This window comes from Tamandua tetradactyla, chromosome 2 (genome assembly GCF_023851605.1).
Source record: "Tamandua tetradactyla isolate mTamTet1 chromosome 2, mTamTet1.pri, whole genome shotgun sequence".
Lineage (NCBI taxonomy): Eukaryota > Metazoa > Chordata > Mammalia > Pilosa > Myrmecophagidae > Tamandua > Tamandua tetradactyla.
In genome coordinates, this window is record NC_135328.1 from 1,654,907 (window position 1) to 1,674,362 (window position 19,456).

General features: G+C 39.4%; 2 long non-coding RNA genes across 3 annotated transcripts in view; one reads left to right on the top strand and one right to left on the bottom strand.

The window, feature by feature from the left end:
- The window catches only part of LOC143665215 (uncharacterized), a 59,308-nt gene that overhangs the window by 20,391 nt on the left and 19,461 nt on the right, over window positions 1-19,456 (top strand). For both annotated transcript variants that reach the window (XR_013166789.1, XR_013166788.1), the window contains exon 4: window positions 18,961-19,414. This is a non-coding gene — a long non-coding RNA (uncharacterized LOC143665215). The remainder of the gene's footprint in view (window positions 1-18,960; window positions 19,415-19,456) is intronic.
- LOC143665226 (uncharacterized) lies at window positions 17,432-19,257 on the bottom strand. Its single transcript, XR_013166790.1, has 3 exons — window positions 18,562-19,257; window positions 18,092-18,172; window positions 17,432-17,916 (listed from the first exon to the last, which is right to left on the bottom strand). It is a non-coding gene; the product is annotated as an uncharacterized LOC143665226 (long non-coding RNA).

Sequence of the window (19,456 nt, forward strand, 5' to 3'; positions counted from 1 at the left end):
TCTAAACCGATGCAAATGTACTAAGGAACGATGATCATGCATCTATGTGATGATGTTAAGAATTACTGATTGCATATGTAGAATGGTATGATTTCTAAATGTTGGGTTAATTTCTTTTTTTCCGTTAATTAATAAAAAAAATGTATGAACCACCTAAACATTAGATCTAAGACCATAAAACTTTTAGAAGCAAATGTAGGGAAAGATCTTTTATAATAGGAGGCGGTTTCCTAGATCTTACACCCAAAACATGAACACTGAAGAAATATATAAATAAATGGGAATGCCTCAAAATTAAACACTTTTGTGCATCAAAGAACTTTGTCAAGAAAGTAAAAAGACAGCCTACACAATGGGAGACAATATTTGGAAATGATATATCAAATAAAGGTCTAGTATCCAGAATATGTAAAGAGATTGTTCAGTTCAACAACAAAAAGAGAGACAACCTGATGCAATATGGGCAAAAGACATGAACAGACACTTCTCAGAAGAGGAAATACAAATGGCTAAAAGCACATGAAAGATGCTCAATTTCCGTGGCTATTAAGGAAATGCAAATCAAAACCGCAATGAGATATCATCTCACACCCACCAGAATGGCCATTATCAATAAAACAGAAAATGACAAGTGCTGGAGAGGATGTGGGGAAAGAGGCACACTTATCCACTGTTGGTGGAAATGTAAAATGGTACAAAAACTGTGGAAGGCAGTTTAGCATTTCCTCAGGAAGCTATGTATAGAATTGCAATACCATTGCTAGGTATCCAGCAATACCATTGCTAGGTATCTACTCAGAGGACATGAGGTCAAGGATACAAATGGACATTTGCACACCAATGTTTATAGCAGCATTATTTGCATTGCCAAGAGATGGAAACAGCCAAAATGTCCATCAACAGATGGGTGGCTAAACAAAGTGGTATATACATATGATGGAATATTATGCTGCTGTAAAACAGAATAAAATTATGAAGTATGTAACAACATGGATGGACCTTAAGGACATAATGCTGAGTGAAATTAGCTAAAAACAAAAGGACAAATATTGTATGGTCTCACTGATATGGACTAACATTAGTGAATGAACTTGGAGAATTTCAGTTAAGAACAGAGACCATCAGGAGATAGAAATAGGGTAGATATTGAGTAATTGGAGCTGAAGGGATATAGATTGTGTGACAGAACTGATTGTAAAAATTCAGAAATGGACAGCACAATACTATCTAACTGCAATGCAATAATGTTAGTACACTGAATGAAGCCGAATGTGAGAATGATAGAGGAAGGAGGGCTGGGGGCACAAATGAAATCAGAAGGAAAGATAGATGATAAAGACAGAGATGGTAAAATCTAGGAATGCCTAAAGTGTACAATGATAGTGACTAAATGTACTAATTAAAAAATGTTTTTGCATGAGGAAGAACAAAGGAATGTCAGTACTCCAGGGTGCTGAAAATAGATGTCATTCATATTTAAAAACTTTAACTTATGTGTGAGACTAAAGCGAAAAATGTTAATTTGGTACAAAGTTTATATTTTGACTAGTACATTTCCAAAAATAACTTATGTGGACAGATTAATTGAACACCTTAAGTACATGGAACCTTGAGTAGGGCATGAGATTTTGTAGGTTTGTACAGAGTGATGCCCTGATAAATCCCAGAGTGATTTGAACAGCGAATAAAGAAGTATTTGCAAAGTTCCCTTGGGGGAATGTTGAGAAAGGAGGAAAATTCAACTTCCCCATGTGGAGAATTCCTGATATTCTCACAAGCAGCGGGGACAACCAAAACAATAGGCTGAGCCCTCAATCTCGGGGTCTCTTCATGTGAAACTTAACCCCACAAAGGATAGGTCAACTTACTTAAAATTAGGCCTAAGAGTCACCCCCAGAGAACCTCTTTTGTTGCTCAGATATGGCCTCTCTCTCTCAGCCAACCTGACAAACAAACTCACTGCCCTCCCCCTTTCTACATGGGACATGACTCCCAGGGGTGTGGACCTTCCTGGCAACGTGGGACAGAAATCCTAGAATGAGCCAAGACTCAGCATCAAGGAAATGAGAAAACCTTCTTGACCAAAAGGGAGAAGAAGAAATGAGACAAAATAAAGTGTCAATAGCTGAGAGATTCCAAATAGATTCGAGAGGTTATCCTGGAGGTTATTATTTTGCATTATATAGATATCACCTTTTTAGTTAAGGTACAATGGAGAGGCTGGAGGGAACTGCCTGAAAATGTAGAGCTGTGTTCCAGGAGCCATGTTTCTTGAAGATGACTGAATACCGATACAGCTTTCACAATGTGACTGTGTGATTGTGAAAACCTTGTGTCTGATGTTCCTTTTTTCTACCTTATAGGCAGATGAGTAAAACATATAGATTAAAAATAAATAAATAATAGGGGTACAAATGTTAAATTTAGTAGATTGAAATGCTAGTGATCAATGAAAGGGAGAAGTAAGGTATATGGTATGTATGAATTTTTTTCTTTTTTCTTTTTCTGAACTGATGCAAATGTTCTAAGAAATGATCACAATGATGAATATACAACTATGTGATGTGATGATATTGTGAGTTATTGATGATATTGATTATATACCAAGAACGGGATGATCATATGGGAAGAATGTTCGTGTTTGTATGTTGTTATGTTTAAAAAAAATTTTTTTAATTAAAGTGTTTGTTAGACCTAAATGTAAAATCCAGAACTGTAAAAGGTCCAGAAGAAAATTAGGAGAAAATGTTTGTGACCTTTGGTTAGTCAAAGATTTCTTCAGTTATGCCAGAAGCATGATCCAAAAAGAAAAACTGATAAATTAACCTCAATAAAATTAAGAACTTCTGCTTTCAGAAAAACCTTTCATTCTTTTAGGAATGAAGACAGTTGGCGAATGGATTTAAAACTATGATCCATCTGTATTCTTTTCCAAGAGACTCATCTTAGACCCAAGGGCACAAACAGATTGAAAGTGAAAGAGTGGGGAAAAATGGTCCACATAATCTGTAACCAAAAGAAAGCAGGGGTTGCTATACTAATATCACACACGCAAAAAAGGCTTTAAATACAAAGGTATCTTTTTTAAAAAAATTTTTATTAATTTAAAAAAATATATTACAAGAAAGAAACACAAACATTCTTAACACATGCTCATTCCATTCTACATATATACTCAGTAATTCACAATATCATCACATACTTGCATATTCATCATCATGATCATTTCTTGGAACATTTGCATCAATTCAGAAAAAGAAATAAAAAGACAACAGAAAAATAAAATGAAAACAGAATAAAAATTATACATACCATACACCTTACCCCTTCTCATTGATCATTAGCATTTCAAACTACATTTATTTTAACATTTGTTCCCCCTATTATTTTTATTCCATATGTTCTACTCATCTGTCGACAAGGTAGATAAAAGGAGCATCATACACAAGGTTTTCACAATCACACATTGTGAAAGCTATATCATTATTCAATCATCATCAAAAAACATGGCTAATGGAACACAGTTCTACATTTTCAGGCAGTACCCTCCAGCCTGTCCATTAAATCTTGACTAACAAGGTGATATCTCCTTAATACATAAGAATAACCTCCAGGATAACCTCTCAACTCTGGAATCTCTCAGCCATTGACACTTTGTCTCATTTCACTCTTCCCCCTTTTGGTTGAGAAGGTTTTCTCAATCCCTTGATACTGGGTCTCAGCTCATTCTAGGATTTCTGTCCCATGCTGCCAGGAAGGTTCACACCCCTGGGAGTCATGTCCCACATAGACAGGAGGAGGGTGGTGAGTTTGCTTGTTGTGTTGGCTGGAGAGAGAGGCCACACCTGAGCAACAAAAGAGGTTCTCTTGGGGGTGACTCTTAGGCCTAATTTTAAGTAGGCATGACCTATTCTTTGTGGGGTTAAGTTTCATATGAACAAACCCCAAGACTGGTTGTCCACACTGCTTGTGAGAATATCAAGAATTCAATTTAGGGAGCTTGAATTTTCCCCTCTTCTCACCATTCCCTGAAGGGGACTTTGCAAATACTTTTCCACTTACTGATCAAATCACTCTGGGATTCATTGGGGCATCACTCTGGACAAACCAACTAAATCTCATGTCTTACCCAAGGTTCCATGTACTTATGTTGATCAACCAACTATCTACATAAGTTTTATTGGGAGATGCACTAGTCAAAATATAAATTTTGTACCAAATATTTTTTGCTTTAGTCTCACACATAAGTTGAAATTTTAAAATATTAATTACCATCTATTTTCAGCACCCTGCGGTAATGGTATTCCTTTGTTCTTCCTCATGCAAAAACATTTTTTAAATTTGCACATTTAGTCACTATCATTATACACTCTAGGCTGTCTTAGATTATACCACCTCAGTCTTTGTTGTCTATCTTTCCTTCTGATTTCATTTTTGCCCCCAGCTCTCCTGCCTCTATCATTCTCACATTCAGCTTCATTCAGTGTTTTAACATAATTGTATTACAGTTAGGTAGTATTGTGCTGTCCATTTCTGGGTTTTTATATTCAGTCCTGTTGCACAATCTGTATCCCTTCAGCTCCAATTACCCAATATCTTACCCTATTTCTGTCTCCTGATGGTCTCTGTTACCAATGAAATATTCCAAGTTTATTCACTAATGTCAGTTCATATTAGTGAGGCCATACAGTATTTGTCCTTTTGTTTTTTGCTAATCTCCCTCAGCATAATGTCCTTAAGGTCCATCCATGTTGTTACATACTTCATAACTTTATTCTGTCTCACAGCTGCATAATATTCCATCGTATGTATATGACACACTTTGTTTAGCCACCCGTCTGTTGATGGACATTTTAGCTGTTTTCATCTCTTGGTAATTGTAAATAATGCTGCTATAAACATTGATGTGTAAATGTCCATTTGTGTCCTTGGCCTCGTGTCCTTTGAGTGGAGACAGCATATAAATGGGTCCTGTTTTTTAATCCATTCTGCCAGTCTGTGTCTTTTGATTGGGGAGTTTAATCCATTAACATTTAGTGTTATTACTGCACGGGTAGTACTTTCTTCTACCATTTTGCCTTTCAGATTTTATATGTCATATCTAATTTTTCTTCTTTTTACCTTTACTCATAGTCTTCCTTTCTATACTCTTCTCCACAACTCTCTCTTCTGTCTTTTTGTGTCTGTCTCTAGTGCTCCCTTTAGTATTTCTTGCAGAGCTGGTCTCTTGGTCACAAATTCTCTCAGTGATTTTTTGTCTGAAAATGTTTTAATTTCTCCCTCATTTTTGAAGGACAGTTTTGCTGGACATAGAATTCTTGGTTGGCAGTTTTTCTCTTTTAGTAATTTAAATATATCATCCCACTGTCTTCTTGCCTCCATGGTTTCTGCTGAGAAATCTATGTATAGTCTTATTGGGCTTCTCTTGTATGTGATGGATTGCTTTTCTCTTGCTGCTTTCAAGATTCTCTTTTTCTCTTTGATCTCTGACATTTGGATTAGTAAATGTCTTAGAGTACGTCTATTTGGATCTATTCTCTTTGGGGTACACTGTACTTCTGGGATCTGTAGTTTTAAGTCTTTCATGAAGTTGAGAAATTTTCAGTGATAATTTTCTCCATTAGTTTTTCTCCTCATTTTCCCTTCTCTTCTCCTTCTGGGACACCCACAACACGTATATTTGTGCGCTTCATATTGTCATTCAATTCCCTAAGTCCCTGTTCATATTTTTCCATTCTTTTCCCTATATTTTCTTTTTCTTGCTGGATTTCAGATGTTCCGTCCTACAGTTCACTAATCCTATGTTCTGCCTCTCGAAATCTACCTTTGTAGGTTTCCATCGTTTTATTCATCTCTTCTACCATACCTTTCATTCCCATAAGTTCTGTGATTTGTTTTTTCAGACTTTTGATTTCTTCTTTTTGTTCAATCCTTGCCTTCTTTATATCCTCCTTCAATTCATTGATTTGGTTTTTGATGAGGTTTTCCATGTCTGTTCGTATATTCTGAATTAATTGTTTCAGCTCCTGTATGTCATTTGAATTGTTGGTTTGTTCCTTTGACTGGGCCATATCTTCAATTTTCCTAGTGTGATTTGTTATTTTTTGCTGGCCTCTAAGCATTTAATTACCTTAATTAGTTTATTCTGGAGATTGCTTTCACTTCTCTTACCTAGGATTTTCTTGCTAGATGAATTTGTTGTCTATCTGTTCTTTGACCTTCAGGTCAGCTTTTTCTGGACCTCTAGCTTAGGTTTTGTTTAAGAGAGGAGAATTTTTCAGTTCTTGTTTTCTTGTTTCTTGCCCTGCTTGTATGGTGCTTTTTTCCCCCCACACTTACGAGGGTCTATTTAGGTATAATAGACCCCAGCCGGATTTTCCCAGACTAAACTGGCCTCCTATTAGGAGGAAAGAGTCACCTGCTTCGGTTTTCCATGAGGGTGAGACCTAGCAGGTTGAAAGACTTTCCTGTGAAGTCTCTAGACTCTGCTTTTCTTATCCTGCCCAGTATGTGGTGCTTGTCTGCCTGCAGGTCCCACCAGCATAAGATGATGCGGTACCTTTAACTTTGGCTGACTCTCCCTGCTGGGACGTGGTGGAGACAGAGGAGAGGTTGTAGGCTGGTTTTAGTGGCTTCAAATTACCAAGCCCTGGTGTCTGAATTTCTTGAGGGAGGGAGTTCATCTGAGTTAGACTTCACCCCTCCCCTGGGGAAGCACAGGCTCCAGACAGGCCCTCAAACGAGCTTGTTTCTGCCTATGCCTGGGGCAGTTGCAGCATGAGAAGCTCTGCCGCTGTATCCAGAGGTAGTCAAGCCTTTGTAGAAACACAGCCACAAAAACCTCTGTTTCCTTTTTTTTTTCTTTTTCCATCAGCCCTGCCCCCTTGGCACTGGGACAAAAATGAGCGACCTCCACTTTGAGCAGGTTCACCTGAGCTGGGGGTCTATCTTATTTGTCAGAATTTGTTGAACAATTCCACAGTCGGTGTTTGGTTGGGCTCAGCCCCTGCTTCTGGTAAAGTCCCTTTCCTTTCCCCTCTGGGAAGCAGCCTGGGGGGAGGGGCGCCAGCCACCGTGGCTTGGGGAACTCACGGTTCTGGGGGGACTCACAGCTGGTCCAGCTGGTCCAGACTGGGGTACGCTGTGTGTCCAGTCACTGACTTGGCCCCAGGAGCTGTTCTGTACTGTTTCTGATTATTTAGTAGCTGTTGTGGAGGACAAACTAAAACACGCACGTTGCTAAGCCACCATCTTGGCCCAGAAGTCCTAAATACAAAGGTATCTTAAGAGACAAGGAAAGACACTATATGTTAATAAAAAGGACAATCCACCAAGAAGAAATAACAATAAATGTTCATGTACCCAATCAAAGAGCTCCAAAGTACATGAGGTAAACATTGGCAAAACTGGAAGGAGCAATAGCTGTTTCTACAATAATAATGGGACACATAGATACACCACTCTTTCCTATAGCTAGAACAACCAGAAAGAGATCAGTAAGGAAATAGAGAACCTAAACAATGTGATCAATGAATTAGACCTAACAGACACATATATTTCATTGCATCTCAAAACACCAGGATATACATTCTGCTCTAGTGCTCAAGGGATGTTCCCCAGGATAGATAATATGTTGGAGCACAAAACAGCCCTCAATAAATTTTAAAAAACTGAAATTATTAAAAGCACTTTTTCTGATTATAATGGAATGAAGCTGGAAATCAATGACCACCAAAGAACAAGAACTTTCACAAATATATGGAGGTTAAACAACACACTCTTAAACAAGCAGTAGGTCAAAGAAGAAATTGCACAAGATATTTGTAAATATCTGGTGAGTAAAATGACAATGCAACATATCAAAACCTATGGAATGCAGCACAGGTGGTGCTGAGAGGGAAATTCATAGCTCTAAACAAACACATTAAAAAGAAAGAAAGAGCTAAAAAAAATACCTAAGTAAACAACTAAAGAAGTTAGAGAAAGGATAGCAAACTAACCCTAAAGCAAGTAGAAAAAAAGAAATAACAAGATTAGAGCAGAAATAAGTGAACTGGAGAACAATAAGCAAAAACAAACAGACAAACAATAGAATCAATAAAACCAAAACTTGGTTCATTGAGATCAACAAGATTGACAAACCCTTAGCTAGACTGACAATGTTGAAAAGCAAGAAGATGCTAATAACCAAAATCAGAAGTGAGAGGGGGATCATTAATATGGATCTTTAAAAATAAAAATAATCATGAGAGTACTATGAACAACTGTATGCCAGTAAGTTGGACAACTTAGAGGAAATGAGCAATTTCCTAAAAACATATGAACATCCCACACTGACTTGAGAAGAAATAGTAGGTCTCATCAAATCAATCATAAGTAAAGAGATTCAATCAGTCATCAGATACCTTCCTACAAAGAAAATCCCAGGGCCAGGTAGCTTCACAGGGGTATTTTACTAAACATTCCAAAAAGAACTAACACAATCTCTGCTCAAACTCTTCCAAAATTTAGAAGAAAAAGGAACACTACCTAACTCATTTTATGAGCATAAAATCACTCTAATACCAAAACCAGATAAAGATGCTACAAGAAAAGAAAGCCACAGGCCAATCACCCTAATGAATATAGATACAAAAATTCTCAACAAAATACTTGCAAATTGGATCCAAAGGCACAGTAAAAGAATACCATGACCAAGCGGGGTTCATTCCAGGCATACAAGGATGGTTCAACATAAGAAAATTAATCAATGTAATGTAACACATTAACAAATTGAAAGGGAAAAAAACATCACATGATCCTCTTGGTTGATGCTGAAAAGGCATTTAACAAAATTCAGCATCCTTTTCTGATAAAAAAAACTTCAAAAGGTAGGAATCAAAGGAAACTTCTTTAATATGATAAAGGGCATATACTTAGAAAACCACAGTCAGCATCATCCTCAATGGCAAGAGATTGAAAGCCTTTCCCTTAAGATGGGGGATGAGATAAGGCTGTCTATTTCCACCACTGTCATTCAACATCATGCTAGAAGTTCTAGCTAGAACAATCAAGGAAGAAAAAGAGACAAAGGCTTCCAATTGAAAAGGAAAAAGTAAAATTTTCATTATTTGCAGATGATATATCCTAATATTTGAAAAATCATGAAAAGTCCATGATAAAGCTACTTAAGCTAATAAATTCAGCAAAGTGGCAGGATATAAGATAAATGTGCAAAAGACAGTAATATTTCTGTACACTAGTAATGACCTAATTGAGAAAAAATTCCATTCATGATACCAACTAAAAGAATCAAATATCTAGGAATAAACTTAACCAAGGATGTAAAAGACCTCTACACAGAAAATTACTAAACTTTGCTAAAAGAAGACCTAAAATAGGTGGAAAGATATTCCATGTTCATGGATAAGAAGGCTAAATGTTGTGAAGATGTCAATGCTACCCAAATTGATTCAATGCAATACCAGTCAAAATTCCAACAATCTACTTTGTGGACTTGGAAAAGCTAGTCACCAAATTTATTTTGGAAGGGAAAGAGGCCTCAAATTGCCAAAAACATCCTAAAAAAAAGAAGAAGAAAGTGGGAGGACTAAGACTTCCTGACTTTAAAGTTTATTATAAAGCCACACTGGTCAAAACAGCATGGTATTGGCACAAAGATAGACATATTGATCAGTGGAATTGAATTGAGAGTTGGGAAATAAACCTCAGATCTATGGTCAATTGATCTTTGACAAGGTCCCCAAATCCACTGACCTGGGACAGAATACTCTCTTCAAGAAATGGGTCTGGTAGAACTGGATACCCATCACCAAAGAAATGAAAGAGGACCCCTACTTCATTCCCTATAAAAAAATTAAAATGGATCAAAGACCTAAATATAAGAGCCAGTACCATAAAACCCCTAGAAGAAAACATAGTGAAACATCTTCAAAACTCAGTATTGGAAGGTGGCTTCATAGACCTTATACCCAAAGCACAAGCAATGAAAGAAAAAATAGATCAATGAGAGCTCCTGAAAATCAAATGCTTCCTCCAACTGGACAACAAAAGAAAGAAAGCAAATGAAAAAACAACCCAGTTATAAAATGGGAAAAAGATATGAACAGACATTTTTTCCAAAGAAGAGATACAAATGGCTAAAAAAAAACACACAAAAAAGATGTTACTATTCAGTAGCTATTAGGGAAATGGAAATTAACACCACAGTGAGCTATCACTTCATACCCATAAGAATGACTGCCATTAGGCAAACAAAAAACTACAGGTTTTGGAGAAAATTTGGAGAAACTGGAACACTTATCCATTGCTGGTGGGAACATATAATGGTTCAGCCAGTGTGGAAGGCAGGTTGGAGATTCCTCAGGAAACTAAGCATCAAGTTACCCTATGGCCTGGCAATTTCACTACTCGGTTATATACCCAGAAGAGCTGAAAGCAGTAACATAAACAGACATTTGAACACCGATGTTTATAATGCCATTATTCACTATTGTCAAAAGATGGAAGCAATCCAAGTGCCCATCAACAGATAAGTAGATAAACAAAATGTGGTACATACATGCAATGGAATGTTATGCAGCTCTAAGAAGAAATGAGGCCTGAAGCACATAACAACATGGATGAAATTTGAGGACATAATGCTGAGTGAAATAAGCTGGACATAAAAGGATAGATTTTGTATGATTTTTACCAATATGAACCCTCTAGAAAATGCAAACTCAGACTCTTAAAAAGTAGAATGTAAGACACCTAGAGATGGAGAGAAGCCAGAAAAGGGAGAGCAGCTAACTAGTATGTACAGACTTGTTAATGAGGTTGATCTTAAGGGTATAGGAATGGATAGAGGTGTTGCTAGGACGTTAATGGGATTTTAAAATAACAGTGCTATATTGAAGGTGAATAAGATTGAAAGGGGTTGTTTGAAGTCACATAGCTCACTGATTAGCACTACAATATAAATAAGTTCTTGCATGAACTACTTCAAAGGTATGACAACTATGCAAAAAGTTAATAACAGGGCAGGCCACAGTGGCTCAGCAGGTAAGAGTGCTTGCCTGCTATGCCCGAGGACCCGGGTTCGATTCCCGGTGCCTGCCCATTGGAAAACATAAAAAAAAAAAGTTAATAACAGAGTAGTACATGGGAAAACTACACATTGTATGCTATGGGTTATACTGAACAGGAATACATCGCTGGTACCACAATGATACTATAGGTAAATAATTGGGGGGAGGGGGTAAGAGTTATGGGGCATTTGGGGTTTTCTCTTTGGTGTAGGTGTATCTATCTGTACTTTTCTTTTTGGAGCAATGAAAATTGTCTAAAATTGAGAGTGATGATGTTCTAGTTTGCTAGCTGCCGGAATGCAATATACCAAAAATGGAATGGCTTTTTAAAAGGGAAATTTAATAAATTGCTAGTTTACAGTTTTAAGGCCGAGCAAATGTCCCAATCAAAACAAGTCTATAGAAATGTCCAATCAAAGGCATACAGGAAAAGATACCTTGGATCAAGAAGGTCGATGAAATTCAGGGTTTCTCTCTCAAGTAAGAAGGCATATGGCAAACACAGTCAGGGTTTCTCTCTCATCTGGAAAGGTACATGGCGAATACAGGGTCTTCTGTGAGCTTCTCTCCTGGTTTCCTGTTTCGTGAAGGTCACCGGGAGGCATTTTCCTCCTTCATCTCCAAAGGTCGCTGGCTGGTGGACTCTCTGCTTCGTAGTGCTGCAGCATTCTCTACTCTCTCTGAGTCTCTCATTCTCCAAAATGTTTCCTCTTTTATAGGACTTCAGAAACTAATCAAGACCCACTCAAATGGGTGGAGACATGTCATCCCCTAATCCAGTTTAACAACCATTCTTGACTAAATCACATCAACCAGGGAGATGATCTCATTACAGTTTCAAACATACAGTATTGAATAGAGATTATTCTACCTTTATGAAATGGGATTTATATCAAAACATGGCTTTTCTTAGGGGGCATACTTCCTTTCAAACCAGCACAGATGATGATTGTACAACTAAATGAGGATGCAGTGAGACATTGCTTATTTTGGATAGAATATATGCTATATGATTTATCTCAACAAAATCTTCAGGCTCAAAATGAATAAACAAAGAACCAGAAAGATTCAAGTGCTAGAGAAAATGCGAGAGGCATAGACCTAGTCGGTGCTGGTAGGTAGCAGAATGGGGCAGCTCCCTGGAGGACGGTGTGGGGGCCTACGGGGCCAGCACAGGGCGCCATATGAGTAGGTCACAATTATCATTTGTGTCAAATAATCTGTGGGCATAGTTTAAAACCACCGTACTCCTGGAGGATATTTTCACTGGGTATACAATTCCAGTTTGATCGTTCTTTTCTGTTTGCACCTTAAAGGTTTTCATCCACTGCATTCTGGCCTGTGTGATTTTTTTTTTAATTCAATATCCATGATTATTAAAATTGTTATTCCCTGTATGTAATGTTATTTTTCTCTTGCTGCTTTTAAGTCTTCACCTTTTGTGTCAGCAGTTCGGTTATGATATGCTGGGCATCCTTTGGATTTTGCTGAGATTCTTGAACCTGTAAATTTATGTTGTTTATCAGATTTAGAAAGCTTTAGGCACTTATTTTTTCAACTGTTTTTTTGAAGGGTTGATCTGTCTTCCTCTCCTTCGGCCTCCAACAACAAAAAATTAGACCTTTTGATAGTTTTCTCATAGGCCCCTAAGGATCAGTTATTTTTGTTAATCCTTTTTCTCCATGTTCCTCAGATTGGATAATGTCTATTTCTCTGTCTTCAAAATCACTGTGTCTTTCCTCTGCCATTTCTATTTTTCTATTAAGCCCAAGCGCTACATTTTTTTTTCGGAAATTATGTTTTTCCGTGTATTCTCATTTGGGATTGTAAAAAAACATATATCTTTTATGTCTCTACCAATAACTTCTATTTTTCTGTTCATTTCAAGAGCCTGGTCATATTAGCTGCTTTAGACTTTTTGTCTGATAATCCAGCATCTGGGTCACTTTTTACTTCTCCTGTGTTGATTGTGTCTTCCCTTGTAATTGGTCATATCTTCCTGGTTCCTTGTATGGCACATCCTGGACCTTTTGAAAATTATGTTGCGAGACTCTGCATTCTGTTGAAATCCTCGGGAAAATACTGATTTTCGTCTTAGGTAGAAAATTCTTTGTTTCTCGGCAGTTCAGTCCTCAGAGGCTTCGGATCTGTCATTGTGCCCATGGGTATAAAGATTTGGGGAGTCCCCTTCCCTAGCTCTCTCTCTCCTCTAGGACTCCCCAAAACACAACTATTTGGTTCTTACGGACACCTTTTCCCGGTCCTCTAGAAGGCTGTGGTTTTGTCTGTTTTTTGAGAGGTGAGGGTTTTTCCCGCACGTCAGCTGTACAGTCCCTGACCAGGCCACCCTCGTGTCAACGCGAGAAGAGCAGAATCCGGGGAAGCCCATTCCTGAGCAGGCTGCTTTTCCAGGCTGGGAGGCCCCCACCAATTTGCTTGCCATTGTTTGCTTTTCAGAGTCCTCAGCCTTTTCATTTTTGCCCACACTTTTTAGCTGTAATGAGTGGGACAGTAAATATAGTATATTTACTCTATCTTAACCAGCTTTCTGGAAGCCCCAGCACTTTTTATTTTCGTGTGTGTGTGTGTGTGTGTGTGTATCATAAAATTTGCCATTTCAACCTTTCTTAAATGTACAATTCAGTGACATGAATTACATGCTCAATGTTGTGCTACCAGCAGCACCATCCATCACCAAAACCTTTTCATCACCCCAAACACAAACTCTGCTCCCGTGAAGAAATTACTGTCATTCTCCCCTCCACTCGGTCCCTGGAGACCCCAATCTACCTTCTATCTCTGAATTTTCTTAGACCAGGTATCTCATCTAAGTGGAATGGTTCGATATTTGTCCTTTTGTGTCTGGCTTACTCCACCCGGCACTCCGTGTTCACGGTTCGTGGCCCTGATACACGGATCTAGAACTTCACCCCTCCTTACAGCCGAGTGGGACGTGTTGCGTGGATATACCACAGCTTGTCCCCCCATTCATCTGACCGCAGACCCTCGGGCTGTTTCCACATGGCTACACGGATGATGCTGTTACGAACGTGAGTGTGCTCGTGTCTGTGGTAGCCCCAGGCATTGTAAATCTTATAGAATTCAAGCTTGAGTTTATGTATTTTTCCTATTTTTTGTTTTGAGCTAATCAAGGGTTATTTCAGGTGCTTAAGAGTTCTTCCTTATCTCCTTTCTTAGCACCAGGGATTTTTAGAACACTTTGACCAGGTAAGGATCCAGAATGCTATGGTCCTTTGTCTCTAAATGAGTAACTAAGTGTGAACTTTACCTTAGCTTTCTGTGCTCCCCTGTTCAATAGAATTTAACTTTAAAAAAATCTCTGTAAGATGTTTAAAATTTTTTTTTATTTCTCCAAGTATCATAGCACTGCACTTGTGAATCACAAATTGACTTCTTCAGTGTATTTAAATTTGATGTGAGATATGTGAAGATTATTTTGTCATCATTCTCTTTTTATACAGAACAGCCATTTATATGAAGCCATCTTTAGTAAGAAAAGGTATTTTGGAAGAGTTTGGGTTAGGATTAAAATTAGATGTATTTTCTTTGGTTTAAGTTTAGGGAAAACAGATTTATCTTATTTCAGCTAAAAGGAGTCCTTTTAAGCCAAAATATTATTTTAAAATCAAGCCAAGCATGTATGCAAATTTTAATAGGAAACAATTGATTTTAAAACATGCAACTTTCTCTCTTTGTGCAGCTTAAAGACATAACATTATACAGCCCAATCTGTAATACAGCATCAGAAACTCTATCTTACGTCCGTTTGATAAATAAGAGTTTGGGGGGGGGGCCTTGATGAGCTCCTTTGTTGCTCAGCCTGGAGAGGGACAGCTAGTTAACTGGTTGCTAAGCAACAGTGTTTCATGGACCAGAACCTCTGGAAACCAAGGCGAGGGTAGGGCTACGAATTGTCCAAATTTACAAAGGGAAAGAGAGGGTGCAGCGTACCAATGAATAGGCATCCGGGAACCACCTTTAGAAAACTAAGCAAAGGCAATTCAAGTGAGGATTCGAGAAATAAACCAAAGGCCCAATTCCCCAGTCCTGACATGCACATAGCACTATTGAACTCTAAGGAGTCCTGCATGCTCACAAGCCAGAAGATTAACCCTGGGAGAACGCGAGGGGATCAAAGTAAAATGTAAGAACGGAATTTTAATTCACACGCAAAATATTACTAGAAATGCCAACTTTCGTGTGTAGTAAAAGAAAATCAGCACTAAAATTTTACATTTATTAAATTTCAACTCTGAAGCATAAAGTCAGCAAAATTAGGTTGGAAGGTTAGCATTGTTATAGATTTGAGAGACTGTCTCTTCAATTGTAACTTGTTAGCATGTTAGAGAAAAAGTATTTAATGAAAAATATAACTATTTTAGTTTTACCCTTTTTGCAAAGAGATTATAAGTGCCATCTCCCTTCAGAAAATCTTGAATGTGTGAGGATAGGTGCTTCTTAAGCAGCACCATTGAGGATTCCTTGGCTCACAGTTGATGGAAGCCTAAAGGGGAACTGGGGTAGGGAGCCGTTGCACAGGTCCTGCGGGCGCCAGACCCCTGTGAGGTTCTCTCCAGACCAAGCCCACATTAGCAATTTTGCATTGTAAGGGAGCTAACTCTGTTTCATTTGCCTCCCGGGTTCTCTGTCCTTCTCTGCTGCCCTGTGCCTTAGGCCTCCTTGTTCTCTGGTGTTGGGTGGGCTTGGTGAAGGGGTGGCGGTCAGCAAGCAGGAGGAGAGATGCCAGGGGGCTCCCACCCCCCATCCCCCGCTCTCGCTCTGCCTCGGGTCGTGGTTCTGTGAGGACCGTGGCCCACTAGGACCGGGCGCCCTTCCTCAGCCCAGCACCGCATCGGTGGCCCAGTCCCCGCCCTGTGCCCACAGCCCCAGTTGTGGAAGCAGCTCCCTACCACTGCTAGCCAGTCCCTGGGTGCTGAGATATCGTCTGTTTGCTCCCTTAACCCTGAAATTCTCTTCTGAATCACAGAGGAGTGTACTGTAGGTCCTGAAGAAGCCTGAAAAATCCATAAAAATTATTTAATTTTGCATAAGACAAAAAAATTTTAGTTTAGATTTTTTAATATAGAAATTAAATTTCTCAGAGAGAAATTGGTGAATAGACTTTTAGTTGATATATTTTAAACTGGGGGAAATTTTTTCCAGAATTGTTATCAGTCATGAGGAAAAAAATTATTTATATTAATTTGCTTGCTATTGCTCAGCTCTGCCTTTTGAAAAGAGTGTAATGAACACATACTTCTCCATTAAATAACTAAGCTCAAATAAAACATTTCTTATAGTTTTGACAAAATGTCTTGAACATAATCACAGAATATTTTGCCAGTGATATTGGAATCATGCAGACATAGCTTTAATAATGAATGCTACAATTATTACTTTTTCTAGCCAAAAATCAAGAGCAGACTATAGAGTCTGGAATGGACACACTCTCAATTCCAGGTGATAGATTAATTAACCATTTTCATCTCCGCTCCCTCTCGAGACCTCCTTAAAATTAGAGGAAAATAATACGAGATATCTTAAATCTACAGTGATGAAGAAAACAGGAAAGGAACCATCTGATGGAGAAGGGAATTCGGAGTTATTTGGGGAGAGAAGGGAAGCACGGGGCAGAGGGAACAGACTTCGGGCAGGACAAGCTGTAAGGCCAGCAGCGGGGCCACCGACGGGGAGTCACGTATCGCCTGGCAGAGCCTCTCCAGGTAAATGAGAGCACGGGCTGAAGCCGGCGGCTGGTGCAAAGGCCAAGTGCACAGAAGCCCGTTGTCCTGATCCCTCGCCCTGGCACACGCAGTCCGGCGACCACATCTCTTCCCGCCCAGGCAAGAGACTGTAGACTTATTTTCGTGTACTTCGAATGGCAGCCAACAGAGGTACCAGATGCAGAAGAAAACGGACTTCTCCATTAAAAAGCCGAAACTAGCCTAAACTAAAAGGAACGATGATATCTTTAGCTCCCTTCCTTCAACTGGTCCTGGGTTGCTTCTCGTGGTCAGACTTCTACCCCCACCCCCAGCAGGGTAAGAGGTCATTCTCTAGGGAAACCCCACAGGCACGGAAGAGAAAATCTCTCTAAATGCTGATATTAAGACTCCTCAAGGAAAAAAAACTTCGCTTACCACTTGGTTATCCTCCAGAGATAGCCAGAGAAGCCCCCCAAGTCCTGGCCAGGCCCCGGCTGCCCGCCGAGCGTCCAGCATCGCCCTTGTGGGATGGGAGCAGGCCGCCGGCGTCCTCTCCCGCATGGTACACAGGCCAGAACACACAAACGCCGGGAATGCAGGATGAGGGGAACAGAAATAACAAAGAGGCGGGCAAGACTTTTAAAATTGGTTATTAATAGTCTCAGACAGATAAAAGAAGATACTAAAATAACAGGGAGTTATGACAAAAGAAAAGCAGGAAGCTTAAAATGATGGTAGCTGAACTAAAAACATCAAATGAGGGTTGGGATGTAACATTAAAGAAAGAAAGAAAAATAGAAAATAGCAGAGAAAGGATAATTACTTTAGAGAATCAAAAGGTGGTTTCAGAAAGAGAAAGGAGGAAAGGTGGGGAGGAAATTGCCAAATAGTAATAATAATACAAGGAAAGTCCTATGAATCCCCAGATTGAAACGGCTCAGCAGAAGACAGGACCCCCTCGGAGGCATATATCGGCCTGAAACTCTATATGTCAAGGACCCAGAGAAAACCCTGTAAGTCTGAAGGTCCTCACTGTCCAAGTTGGTAGCCATGGGCAGCTGCTGACCTGATCTGAGTCGAGCTGTGCTTTATGTGCAGAATGCACATTGGATCTCGAAGGTCTAGTGCATAAAGAAGAAAGTAAAATATATCATCAATTATTTTTATCTTGATCGCATGCTGAAATGATAATTTTAAAAAGATTCTGTAACTCATTTTAAAACATTTTCTATTGTGAAATATAACACACCTACAATAAAGCAATAAATTTCAAAGTTCATTTTAACGATTAGTTACCGAGCAGATTTCAAGGTTTGGTATGGGTTACAGATCCACAATTTCAGGGGTTTCCTTCTAGCTGCTCCAAGACACTGGAGACTTAAAAAGAAAATCAATGTAATGATTCAGTAGTTACACTCATTTTTAAAATCCTAACTTCTCTGTCACAACTCCTCCTTCATCTCTGATTCTTCTCCCAATCTGTAGGATATTTGAATTACGCATAGTCTAACTTTTCTCATCTTAAAAAGGGGCATCAACGATATGGTATGGGGGATGGAGCTGGCTGATGTTCTTGGAGAGGCTGGCACCTCTGGGTTTCAGGACTTCTCTAGCCTAGAAACCGTCTGAAGGCTTTAGGTTTCTGGAAAGTGAACTTAGTGTGTGCAGCTTTATAGGATCTCAGAGAGAACCCTGGGTGCTCTTCAGCGTTGACAGGGATGATGGTGGTTGGGGTTTGGCAGTGGAAGCTTGCACAGGAGACTCACCTCCTAACTCTATGTGAACTCTCTTGGCCACTTGTACTTATTTTTCACACTTCTTTTCCCCCTTTTGATCAGGAAGTGATTGTTGATCCCACTGTGCCAGGGACAGGCTCCCCTGGGAGTCGTATCTATGTTGCCAGGAGACTAACACCTGTGACAGTCATGTCCCACGTAGGGGGAGGGCAACAATTTCACTTGCAGAGCTGGGCTCAGAGAGAGAGAGACAGAGAGGCCACATCTAAGCATCAACAAAAGAGGTTCTCTGGAGGTAACTCTTAGGAATAATTATAGGTAGGCTAAGCTTCTCCACTACAAAAATAAGTGAAATGAGAATTTTTAATAAATTAGATTAAATAAAACATGAAAATAAATCTCACCTGTTCCTTTTTACTTTATTTACAGGCGACTGTTAAAAGTGTAAATTACACATGTGTAGGGGTGGAAGCCAGTGTGGCATGAGACCTTCCCAGGAACCCGAGGAGGCTGAAGGAAATAAGTGCCCACCTGTAGAGGGAACGGGACTTGCAGCCTGGAACTCCACACTCACCTGGACCTTCAGTCAACCAAGAGGCACTTACAGACGTGGGACCTTTGCCTTCTCTGCCCTTCCCTTGAGTGCTCCTGGAGGAAAACAAGGAGGTAAACCGCAGCCTGGAGGACAAAGGACACTGCACATGGACTCGGGAGCGTTGCAGGAAAGGGTGGAGGTGACAGCTGTGCACAGGTCGAGGAGGCAAACAAGCCAGTGCCAAACAGGAAGGCAGGAGGCCCAGTAGAGATCAGTAAACCTGCAAATGTGCGGATGCGGACTGAGTTTGCACAGCACATATGGCACATGGGAAGAGTGTAAGGACAGGTACGTAGCTATGTTTTTGTAAAAGAGCAACAATTTACTCCA